The sequence below is a fragment of the Onychostruthus taczanowskii genome, unplaced genomic scaffold (assembly GCF_017590055.1).
Source record: "Onychostruthus taczanowskii isolate IOZ18803 unplaced genomic scaffold, ASM1759005v1 scaffold4, whole genome shotgun sequence".
In the NCBI taxonomy this organism is placed as follows: domain Eukaryota; kingdom Metazoa; phylum Chordata; class Aves; order Passeriformes; family Passeridae; genus Onychostruthus; species Onychostruthus taczanowskii.
In genome coordinates this window covers 5743986-5757341 of record NW_024501459.1, presented here as the reverse complement: position 1 = coordinate 5757341, position 13356 = coordinate 5743986, and the positions used below count along the sequence as shown (strand labels likewise).

Here is a 13356-nt window from a genome sequence, read left to right as displayed (position 1 = left end):
GAAGTTGATCTTAGAGACCTGTTTTAAGCCAGAACAAAATAAAAGAAGAGGACTTTATCTGATTCAGACCCTCAATTCATGGAGTTGGCAGGTTGCATGAATTGGAATCACACATCTGTTCTACAAGAATCTGCACGATAGCTTCCATAAAATACCAACATGTTTGATTTCAGGAGTGCTGTGACTTGGGGCCACTAAAGACTTCTGGTGCATAATGAAAGGAGTTAAGACTGTGTGTATGTGTGTCTCTGTGTGTGTGCACACATATACATGGGTAATTCAATTAATGGACAAAAACCTATACAGTTTAAAAAATGGACTTTCAACACTTCTCTGAAGGTTATTGGAAAATCCTACTAAATCCAGATACTCAAGGAAAAAAGGGTTGTTACCATATAAAATATAAAAGTAATCCTTGCCTTACCTTTGTACTTTTACCTCATTCCAGTACAGCTGACCTTTTTTTTTTTTTTTGAGATGAGAAAAAAAAAATAAATCTTGTGCTTTATGCCAAACCCGTTTGTAGTTTACATGCAAACAAAGGAGTGAGAGTTTGAGCACCAAAGACATTTCACGTCATTATACATCATAAATTCTCATGTGCTCTCTTTATCATTAACATTATATAGTGTTTGACACCACACATTATAAAACATCACTGCCAAATGAAATCAGATGACTAATTCATGGGATCTTACTTTAATCTGTGCTTCACAGTAATTGCCATTCTTAAGAAGGGAGCTACTTAATTTAATGAGATTCCTCTTCATATGCCACCAGGATAAACACACACCTCATATGAAAGCATTTAACCTCACTTCCTCATAACTTTGGATAGCCAGGGGTGGCTGCAGACAGTGGTGCTGTGAAATCTGTGGCTGTGACCTTTCCACCTCAGACATCTGAGAGCATACACTGCAGCAGTGCTAATGAAAGTGCCCTTTCTCCATGAACTCATGCTTCACAGTCCCTGCCATGGTATGCTGCATAGTCTGGGATGATGTAAAAACAATCCGCAGTGCAGAAGATGAAATAAGTCTCCTTCTTCCTTCCTTCCTTCCTTCCTTCCTTCCTTCCTTCCTTCCTTCCTTCCTTCCTTCCTCATCTTCCTCTCAGATAGGCTGCTTGAATTGCTTTTGTTTTGGGATGACCCTTGTTCCAAGTGATTTCTGTGCTGAAAGGAAAGCAAAGAGCTTTATACAGCTGCTGCTTGTAGATCATGTGTGTGGACTCTTCAGATATAAATCAACAGGACCATTTCTATACTGTTGTCTAGTCCCCATTATCTGCACACACTAATCAAACTTAAGCCATTTTCAGATACAGTGATTGAACAAGTTATTGTGTTAGAATGTTCTTTTAATGACAAGTGCCATTGTGCTATTGCCATAAATATACGAAGAAATACTCTGAAACGCTTTAGCTCCCAGTTGTCTCTTTGCAAAGTTATCTTTGTGCTACATGTGGGGTGGCAAATGTTTGCTGTAATACAGCCCCTGACTCCTTTAATTATGTCTTATTACCCTGTGAAGGACAAAAAAAGCAACTAAAGCTCTTAAATACCATATTAATGACAGCCATAAATGTAGATATTACCTTGGTAGTGCTCTAATGGAGTCTGGTATGCTGAATGAAAGTCCACAATTTTCTAAAAATATACTGCTGTAACTCTGAAAGAGACACAGGTGGGAGCTTACCACAAGAAAATAGGCTTGGTTGACAACTTGTGGCTGACAAATGTTAAAACCCAATTTCTGAGAAATTCTCAGTTGGTTATAAATCAGGCATGAGAGAAACTTTGCTCCCTTGAGACAACTGCCAAGTTTTTGCTCTGGATATAGATGCAGTTCCTTAAAGACAGAATGTATTTATAGCCTGTAAGATACCTGCTATTTTAAATAATGATTCTTAACAAGGTAACAAATATTTTTTGTTTATATTAGAAAGTGTTGATATGTCTGTGTGGCTTTTTGTGTGTCTGGGCCTGTGAATGTAACCTTTGCACCTACTATGCAACCTGTGGGGACCACACTAGGTGGTATTCAAGCCATGTAATTAATTAAGCCCAGGCCACCCTAGGCACAAGTCCCAGGACGTGCGCACATCAATCTTTCTAAAACTGGATCACTAGTTTACAACACTGACACGCCTAAGCAAGGGACTGACATTAACCTTGTGATAGATTTAAATCATTCCAGGCAGTCTGTTTTGAATTTCCAAATGTGCCGTACTGTTCTAATGAGTTAATTCATTTGGTATCCATTTCCTCCTGTCAGCTGCTTTTGGAAAATAAATTGTGCATTGTTATCTTAGCCTTGTCGATCCTATTAATGGTTTAGGAAATGCAGCTGAAGATTATCTGTAGTTTTCTGTGGCAGAGTTTGACCTATGACAATGTAATGATCAATCACATCTTGAAGGAGTCAGAAACAGCAAAATCGTTATTCATTTTTTTTCTGTCTGCAGTGTAGTTTTTTTAAAAAAATGTTTTCCACCATTTGTGCAGAGGGGTAAAAACAAAAGTGTTGTCCAGAATTTTTGAAAAACATCCATTTCAGTGTTTAAATGTCATCCACCCAATGAGGGTGGATATAGCAATGTACTATATATTCCACATTCACCAGCAGTACATTAGAAGTCTCCTCTGTTGCCTCCTTCTTTAATGTTAGTGATTATATTGGCAATACCTGGATGGTTTCTGGTGTTTTGTGGTGCCTTGTTGGGCTGGCTGGGAGTGGGGAGGGATGTAGTGCTCCCACCCCACAGCATCTGGCAGCGCCAGACCCACAAAAGAGCATCGTCTGGAAAGACCCTGGTGTTCCCCAAATGCTCATCTCCTTCAGCTCCATGGCACAGCCTTCACCCGTCAAATCCTATCCCCTGCTTCCCAACACGTGTTAAAGATGGCAGTACTTGTATCCTCTAATTCACTCTGGTGAGAGGCACTGCTTTTAACTGGTCCTGCCCGAGTTTAGAAAACAAAACTACCCAGAGAGTCTCTGATTCCTGTTGAAAAGCTGGAAAAACTCTCACAAGAGACAATTCCTGTCTATTAATCTATTAGCTGGCAACAGTACCCTTTCTTTCTCTTTCTAATCCTACCACCGCTTCCAAAAACTCACAGTTTTTCTTTACACATCTTCCTCAGTTTCCTAACAAGCATTTCAAATCTGCTATTCTATGATTATTCCAGCAACTAACTTTTAGAAGTGCCTAGATACCTTTGCTCCCTGGTGCTCTCCTGTGTTGCCCATGTCAGCTTTTTGCACTGTGCTGTGTGCTAACCCCACTGCGGCGCACAGCGCAGTGTTACTCGTGCCCACACTCTCCCTTCTCTCCAACCACAATTAGATCATCTCAAAATATCTGTACTGCTCAGAGGCTCTAAATCTGATGTGAGGGTTCACAGATTAATTTAGCACAAATAGTTTACCTTGGGATTTAAACTAGCTACCAATTTAACAGCCCTGAATCTTTTTGGCTGTCCCTGTGCTGAAGTCCTATGCTTCCCATAGGATCTGTGGGAATAAAAAGTGTATAAAAAGAAAAAGAAGCACAAAACTCTTAGCCTTGCAGCCCTCCATTTCCCTGTGACTTTCAGACAGTTCTGACTTGCACACTGGAGAGACTCAGAGTTATTTTTTTATGAGAAACAGATTGAATGCACAGGGTTTTCATTGATCTCAGTGCAAGTGAAGTTCACCTCTCTGAAGAATCCCTAAAGAGTCTAACACATGGTGCCAGAAATAGTCAGGACCTTGTACTTGAGTCTGTTTTCTCCTGCACTTCCCCTCTCCTCAGCAGGTGGTAGAAAGACCTCTTTATTTTCCCTCATTATGCTTTTCATTGTTGCAAATGGCTTTGACCACTTTAGTCTTTAACTTCAGCCACTGAAGTGGAGCCCTGAGCTGCCCTTTAATTCTGAACTGAGGGCCGAGTGGGAAGAGAAGCTTCTTACACAGTAGTGAGGAAATCCATTCTCTGAGAAGGAATTCTCTGCAGCCTCACGTGGCATTGCCTGAGCACAATCCTCACCAGCACTGATGTGATGCACAGATCTGAGCTGGGCCAAACAACTTGCACCCTGTGCACATCTGAATTTCCATTTTCTCAGAGTGTTCCACAGTGAGCATAAAAAACCCCTCTCCTGGAGGTGATGGTGACTCTTGGATGGCTCTGTGTACTTTGGGTGGCCTGCATGTGCCTGGCTTTTTACTGGTGTCTGGGGATAGCTCAACCCTTGGTGTGGAAGAGCTGCAGCTGTGCAGCTGCACATCTGCATGGTACTCCAGGGAGAAATGGACCACAGTTTGGTGTTCATAAATAGTCTCTCAAATCCAACATCTGTGAAAGAAAATGCTGTGAAATCTTCTATTTCCATTTTATCCTTATTTTTACAAAATTACAACAATAATAAAAAATGTCCTGTGTTCTCTGTAACAAAAATTGAAGTCCCAGTGGAGTCTGTGGAATTGCATCAAATATGCCAGCAGAGAACTTGGCCCATGAAAGGAAAAGAAGTCTCAATAATGTTATACTCTCAACATGAATATTTATTTTTCTTATTGCCAGTACCAAAAGATCATTTGCTCTGTTCAGAACTCCGACTGCAATTTTTACTATCAAGAATATAGCTTCTAAATAGAAAAATAAAGAATAAACGGTAATAATTCACAATAATGATATTACTTGAGCCTTAATTTTCAAGCGAAAACATTACCAAACTAAATTTCAGATAGTGTTTTATTATGTGCAAACCACTGTTGATATAATAACTTCTATTTTAGGTTGCCAGCAAAGAAAAGAACAATGTGACCCATTTAAAAACTGGCTCACAGAAAAATAATAGCAAGCTATTTATCGATTCTATTTAATTTTGGTGATAAGCACCTTTTGATAGAAACCTTTGTTACAAAACTAACAGTAGCATAGGATATATTTGACCATAACACATGTGCTTTGCAATGGTACTGAGAAATGGACTTTCTTTTTGTTGCCAATTGTTTGGAAAAGAAATAAAAAAGGGAAAATTCTCACCTTTGAATTCTTTAGCAGATGGAGCCTGATTTTTGAAATCTCTGATTAAGAGGCAAATTACGCTCACACAGTTGGAGTGCTGCAATGTCTGGATACAGCTAGACAAGAGCAATCCAAGAGGCTCTAGAGTGCATTGATGGACAATAATGCAAAAATAATATTACAAAGTTAATAATAATAATAATAATAATAATAATAATAATAATAATATTTCTGATACAGGTGACTGAGAAGGTGAAGAGAGGAGATGCTCTGCAGGATCTGACGTTCACAAGCAGAGAGGAAATGGTTGAGAATCACAAAATCACAAAGAATCACTAGGTTGGAACAGACCTTCAAGATGATTGAGTCCAACCCAGCCCGAACACCTCAGCTAGACCATGGCACTGAGTGCCACATCCAGTTTTTTTTTAAACACACCCAGGTGTGGTGACTCTACCACTTCCCTGGACAGACAATTCCAGTACTTTACCACTCTTTCTGTAAAAAACTTTTTCCTCATATCCAACCTGAATTTCCCTTGGCCCAGCTTAAGACTGTGTCCTCTGGTTCTGTCAGCTGCTGCCTGGAGAAAGAGACCAACCCCCACCTGACTACAGCCACCTTTCAGGGGCTGTAGAGAGCGATAAGGTCACCTCTGAGTCTCCTTTCTCCAGGCTAAAAAATCCCAGCTCCCTCAGTCATTCCTCACAGGACTTGTATTCCAAGCCCCTCACCAGCCTTGTTGCCTCCTGGACATGCTCAAGCCTCTCAACATCCTTCTCAAACTGAGGGCCCAGAACTGGACACAGCACTCAAGGTGTGGCCTCACCAGTGCCAGGCACAGGGGGATGACCTCCCTCCTCCTGCTGGCCACACTATTCCTGACACAGGCCAGGATGCCCTTGGCCTTCTTGGCCACCAGGGCACACTGCTGGCTCATGTTCAGTCAGCTCTCGACCAGTACCCCCAGATCCCTTTCTGCCTGGATATTGTCCAGCCACACCATCCCCAGCCTGTAGCACTGCAGGGGATTGTTGTGCCAAAATGCAGGACTTGACACATGGACTTATTAAACTTCATCCTGTTAGACTCTGCTTCTCTATCCAACCGTTCCATGTCTCTCTGCAGAGCCCTCCTACCTTCCAACAGATTGACACATGCTCCCAACTTAGTGTCATCTGGAAATTTGCTAATGAAAGACTCAACACCCTCACCCATGTCATCAATAAAAATATTGAACAGAACTGGCCCTAGCACTGAACTCCTGAATGGGAATGTCAGGAGCAGATGGAACTCAGCCTCCTGAGAGAAGACAGCAATTTAACATCCCTGGACATCAGGAAAGCAATTAATGGAAGAATCCTGGAAGAATCCAATGTGACACCCTCTTGCAGAAGAGAGGAGGAGTTCAGGATGGCTGACTGATTTTCAAGGATCAGCTCTTCCAGACTCAGGAGTTGTCGATCCCCACCTGCAGGAAGTAAAACAGAGGTGGGAGGACATTTGTATGGATGGACAGTAAGCTCAAAGGTAAAAAAGAAACATTCAAGAAGTGGAAGTAGTTAGGTGATGTGGGAGGAATATAAAGATATTGACTAAGCATGCAGGGATCAGGCTAGTAAAGTCAAAGCCCACTTGGAATTTAATCTAGCTAGAGACATGAAGGGCAAAAACGGGGGTTTCTACAGGTACATCAGTCACAAAAGTTTGGAAAAATGGGAAAAATTGGAAAAATGTTGGCCACTGCTGAACAGGGCAGGCTACCTGGTGACAGAGGACACAGAAAAGACCAGTGTACTCAGTGCTCTTTTCTCATTGGTCTCTACTGGTAAAACCAACCTTCAGGGATCTCTGGAATATCTCCCTGTTTACCTAAGAGACATGGAAACATCTGGAATACGCAAGAATTGCCATTGTTGGAGAAGGACTAGATTAGGGGACCCTTACACAGCTAGAATGAACACAAGTCAATCTGATGGGATTCATCCACAAGTGCTGAGGGAGCTAATGCCACTGCAAGAGCTTTCTTGAATTGCCATCAGGGAAGGATTCTGAGGACTGAAAGAAAACCAGTGTCACTCCTTTCTTCAAGAAGAAACTACAGGTTTGTTGGAGCAGTGTATGTTGTTATCTTGAGTTTAGCAAAGTTTTTGACACTGGCAGCTGTAACATCTTTCCTGGTAAATCAGTGATGTACAGACTAGACAACAGGACTGAGTTGGACTGAAAATTTCCTGAACTGCTAGTCTGAAAGGACTGTGATCAGCCACACAAATTCACCTGGAGGCCACTCACTAGAGCTGTACAGTGGAGATTGATGCTGGGACCAAAAGTGTGTAACATGTTCATAAGATAGCTGGACAGTGGGACAGAGTGCTTCCTCAGCAAGTTTACACATAACAGAAAACTGGAATGAATGGCTGCTATACCAAATGTTTGTGACTGGAGAAACCTGCTGACAAAAAACTCTTGAAGGTCAAAAAAGGGAAATGCCTAGTCAAAGGAACCCCTAGAAATGCAGATACCCATAAAAGCTGTGGGGTCAATGAGCTGAAAAGCAGCTTTAATACAAAGGACCTTCTGGGCTTCATTAGGAAGAGATTTGCCAGCATGTCAAGGGAGGTGATTCTGCCCCTCTACTCAGTGCTGTTGAGTCCACACCTGGAGTTCTGTGTCCTGCTCTGGGCTGTCCAAGACAAGAGAGATGTTGAGCTACTGGAGAGAGTCCAGTGCAGGGCTAAGAAAATGGTTAAGGAATTGGAGGGTCTCCCCTAACAAGAAAGGCTGAGCTAGTGAGATAATTGGGGTGGTTGAGCCATGAGATAAGGAAGCTTAGGGGGATCTCATTAGTGTGAATAAATACCTGGAGGAGGTGACTGAAAAGGATGGAGTCAGGATCTTTTCAGTGGTGCCTAATGACAGAACAAGAGTCAATGGAGCAAATGAAACACAGGAAATTCCACTTAAACATAAAAACCCAGTAATTTCTGTGAGAGTGGTTAAACGCTGGCACAGAGAGGTGGTGGATTCTCCATCCTTGGAGATTTTCAAAACCCAATGAGATGTGACCTTGAAAATCTGCTTTAAGTTGACCCTGCTTTGAGCAGGGGGTTTTGCCTAATTGGTTTCTAGCAGTACTTTCCAACCTCAGCCATTCATCAAAATTATTGTTTATATAATAGACCAAAAAGTGTTGGCTCTGAAGGAAGCCCCATGTCACAGTCTGGATGCAATCATGCTCTTCTGCTGCTAATATGTTCTGTTAGAAAGAATTCACGTATCAACCTGCAGGATGTAAGTGCATGTAGGATCCTGACAACCAGAGAGACAGCAGGGACCTTTTGGCACCTGATTCTGGGGTAGATGGGAGATGCTTTGCTGCTCCTCATCAGCTGCATTCCCTAGAGGCTGGGCTTCCCCATCCCCAGGTGGGGATCACAGTCAGCACGACGACCTTGGTCTGTCAGTCTGCTGGAGAGCAGGAGCGAGCTGCTGGTGGGGAACAGCTGGCTCTGCTGGCATTGAGGCACCTGGGGAGCCCTTCTCTCAAGGAGAAGCTGCAGCTGATTTTTCCAGCCTACTTTCTAGACCTTTTGTGCTGATCTCAAAAAGCACAAAGGGAATAGAACAGGCCTGGGAATATGTGTGGAAAAAAAATCTCCCCCAGCCTTCTACATACTGAAGAGAAGGAGTATATAACAGCATGACTTTTGTAGCAGTTCCATAGAGATAAAACCACTTTGGAAAGAAGATTTTTCATTGTTTAGGAAAAATTATTTTCTCCCCAAGTTTGAATTAGAAAAAGTAATTTTATTTTCTCTCCAAATTCCTCTTATTATTATGACTATTATCAACAATGAATTGTTTTGAACACCAAGAATAAGAATAAAGCTATACTTTTTTTTTTTTTTTTTCTTTTCCCAATTATCCTTTTACTAGTAAATTTTGGCCTAGACCAAACCTTACTCTGTTTAGGATTAATGCATTCATGAGTCTTATTTTCAGTAGCTATGAGGAAAAGACATTTTAAAGCAAATTGAGGTAGGTGATATCTTCTCTAATGCATTTTTAATGTATGAGACATTGTAAGGACCAGAAAAGCATTCTGTGCTCTGCAATACATTTGACAACTGAAAAAAACCAGAAACAAACAAACAAACAAAAAACCAATAAAAAATAAAGTAAGATAAAAACAAGATAACAGAACATATGGGAGAGTGAAAGATACAGGCATGCTACTAGTGTCCAGTGAGCTAATTTTATTGGGATTTCCAATATATGAAAGATGAATATGATAACTGATGGGGGTATGAAGAAGATGTTGTGATCTTAATAAGAATGTAATTCCATAAGAAATTGTCTTGTGATTTATATCTAATAATATTACTGAAATGAGGCTAATGAAGGAAATCAATCCTATATAATACATTTTTGTAAATCTGATTCTCAAAGCATTTCTGATAGAAAGAGGATAGATTTGTCTTCTCCCAGGAATCCCTGCTGACATGAGAACTCCCACTGAAATCGATTGACAAGCAGACAGGGGAATAAATAAACCTCTGTGGACGCACTTCTGCTCTGCCCTGCTTCTGTAGTTCCTCTCTCATGGCAATGTCCTTAGAGTCACATTTTCTGTAAGAAAACTGCTCCAGTGCATCTGGAGAGCAGTCTCACACCTTCCTGCTCTGCTAATGAACTCTGCCTGCTATGAAAGCTGCCTTTGCTTTTGCTTTTTTGGGTACAGATCACAAAGTCCTTTGCTGTGCTGCACCAGTCTCTCCAGACCTTTGGGTATCTATGCAATTAGCTGGTCTACGCTGCACCCCACACTGCTTGGTTCTACTGATGTTACACTAAAGGAAGGCAAGCTTCATTGTATTTACCCAGTCTGTATGAACACTCAGACTGCAGTGCATGTTTTCCCACACCAGCCTCCCTTTCTCTAAGCAACTGAAATCAGCTTCAGTTGGATTTAGCAGATCCCTGAAAACATACGTACTTATCTCCCTCTTTGTCCCCTTCCTTGTCTGTTTCATTACCCATTTTCCTTGGAAAGGACAATGTGATTTATAATATGTATCTTTACAGCATTTGGAGCAACACCTATTTCTTCAGAGAAATGTAATGGGATATATTTAAAACCACAGAAATTTTAAAGGTCTGGGACTGATTGAAGTACAGACTCATAGTTCTCCTTATAGGGGGATATCTACAATGAAATTACTAATCTTGTGAATAATTTTGTGGATGTTAAAGTACGACCTCTGTTCTGGGTAGACTGTGAAGAGAAGATCCCACACACATTTATCTCCTCATGCCCAGCACCTTCCTCTTCAGGATTCTGGAAATGGGCATTCTAGCAGAGGTTTCTGTCTCTGTCACCATGCTAATTTAAGTCAATGGCAATAACCTTTTTGATGTCAGTGAGGCAGGATAAAAGCTTGTGTAAACAGCCAGCACTCACATCTTTCCTCATCTCAAGAACCTTGCTGACATCTGATTTAACACCTTACATATCCACCTCACTCAAATATTTAAGTAAGAACAGATATGTGACAGCAAGGAGGTAAAATGGTGAAGAAAAGGATGTGAATATAAGGTTGGATTAAAGGTGTAGTGCTATAGACAAGATCATACATTTTTTTTTATGTGCAAGTTTTTTTTCTATATCTCAGTCCAAGCAGCTGTTGAGGCAAGCAGCATGAGCACAGAAGATTAGGGGCAAAAATATATTTGAATCATCAGATGCTTGGAAAAACTGCAGTCTTATCTGAGTTTGGTAAGAAGAGCCTGAGACTGGAGAAACACCAAGGGAATGGCTACTGCTTTAAAAAGAAAAAACGTTGATTTTATTTTGTCAGAAAAGGAAAGATTTTAGTCCTCACTATTTTTTTGTGTTCGAGGTTACTTATGAAAACCACTTAGCCCAGAGCAGATTAGATCCTGGCACTGTTGTGCTGTCATCACTGTAAATTCATTAATGTTTCACTGAAGTGTTCTAATGCCATTAGACTGCCCCATGTCACATGTGTTATATCTATGAATGCTCTCTTTGTCTCTCTGTGTAGCAAGGAAGGTGAAAGGCACTGGAATTGAACTCATTCTTCAAGCCGAGAATCTTTGCAATCATAAATAAAGTCCCTTCAGCTTAACATTCATTGCCTCCTTTCTCATTTAAAAACAGATGTGAGCACACGGAGAAGGCAGGTGCAGAGTGCCTCTTTCAGCTGCTTTTGAAGGAAAGCAGGAAGTGAATAAGTCACAGAGAGCTGTGCTGTTTGGATCTTTAGAAAGCATTTATAGCTTCTAGGTACGTTCCTGCTAATGAGGGTGTGAGATGTCAGCTCTTTGGAAGTTAGAGCATGAACTGTTGCACTCTCATCAACTCTGATGGATGCAGTGTGTATGGGAATATAATTTAAACATGAGGGTATGAGGAATGATTTATTAAGTTACCACATAAACTACTTAAGAAAAAAATGTCTAATACTAGAAAAAATGTCTGGTGTAGTTGAATGCTATATAAACCACAAAATTTGTCATAAACTGGAAACCCCCAAATAGATACTTTCCTTACACTGCAGCACTGTCTGAAAATGCATATAAATACCCTGAGTAGTAGCTGTAAAATATTGCAACTTACAACAGCCAGACTCCTGAACCTAATGAAGGTCACAAACTGATTGCTGCCAATGGTATTACTGCTGTTAAAGTCAGCAGCAATATCTGAGACCATGCTATGTTTGGGTGTGTGGTGAGAATCTGAATACTGCCACTTTCCCCTTTAGGCAATCCAACTTCCACAGAAAATAGTGTCCTTTTTTAATGAGGGCAACATCAGACACTATATGATCCATGGTCTCTACAAGATGCCAGACTGAGGTGAGCAGAAAAGAATAAACAGCACTGTAGCCTCTCTCTCCTCTCTTTCCACATCTCTCAGGTTTGATGTGGGTGGAAACACACTATTCTTTGTAAAGAGCTGGCACAATTGCCCTCATTAGCAGAGCATGCCCACTTTTTTATGCCACTCTTGCTGTACCTCATTTGAAACACCACACTGCAGGGATTTTGCAGTGTCTGGGATTTTGACTATGAAAGGAGAAGTTTACAAGAAAAACGCCTGCAGCTTCCTGGGCTTGATGCACTGCATTGTCTGGCATGGATTTTACTTTCCCCATGACACCGAAAAAGCACTGCCACGGAACAACTTGCTTTGATGCCCTGTGCTAGCAAACAAGTCCTGTGATAAACAAGCTTTTAATCCTGTATTTCCACACTTTTGCTAAGCAAATTGCAACTTGACAAAGCTGTGTGTCAATGACTGTGCCAAAACCTCAGCCCTGAACAGAGCTGGTAAAAGAGAGCAGGAGAGAAAGTGCTCACAGGAAGCCCACAGAAGAATTGTACTTTAGAAGCTTTGTCAGCGCTTTGATTTAGTGCCATCAGTCTCCTGCAGCAGGCCTTCTACTAAGTGCTAGTGTAGACAGTCCAGGAAAACTCCCAAGAAGCCATAAATGATGCTTGTGACCTGAAAAGTATCTTCTGCCTCCCTGAATTCTAAGGAGGGATCTGCCAAAGCAAGAAACGTGCCGGGACTCACGAGGAGCTTGCCCTTTCATGTGATAAGGTCTCTGTGGAAAGAACTGTAGTCTAATCAAAGTACATAAGTAGCCAAATCTCAGCATCAGGTTTTCAGGAAAAAGCCCTGCTGGTCCCCTCCATATGATGCTGGTCAACATGTGTCACAGCGAACAGCTGGTGAAGAGGCACGTTCTGAATGAAGGGAATACCCAGCACTAAAATATGTGTTAACACACCCAAGACAGAGTTTTTCAGTGCCAAAATTAGCAGTTTGGGAAGCAGCACAGGAATGCAAGTAGCAGAGGACCTTTTCTGCTTACCTGAAAGTCATCTTGTTGCCTGAAATCTTCACAATATCCTGAAGTATTGCGCTGTCTCCTGGTGCTGCTCCTCTGTTCCTTTTTCAGATGAAGAGAGGCTGAGCTTATCTGCTTTGCTGATGCAAATACAACAAAGCACATTATGCTACGAACTAACTCCCTTCCTGTGGAACAAACATTAGGAAGCAGCTGAAGAGATATTCAAGACTCCTGTGTTTCAATATAAAGCAGAAAATGCCTGTTTTCAGATTCTTAAACAGGAGGGTGCAGACTGTAATACAAAATCTAATCACAAGAATAAAAAGTCTGATACTAATCTTTTCTTTTTAGTGAAGCAGTCTTCTCTGATGCTTTTCCCCCTGCCCTTTCTATACAAAACTGAAGTGCACAGATGCATTGTAGGACATTGATAAAATATTAGAGCCACTGTATG

General features: G+C 41.3%; 1 pseudogene; it reads right to left on the bottom strand.

Annotated features, from left to right (window-relative positions):
- Positions 1-4532: 4532 nt before the first annotated feature.
- Positions 4533-13064, bottom strand: LOC121340313 (annotated as a pseudogene).
- Between the last annotated feature and the right edge of the window lie 292 nt (positions 13065-13356).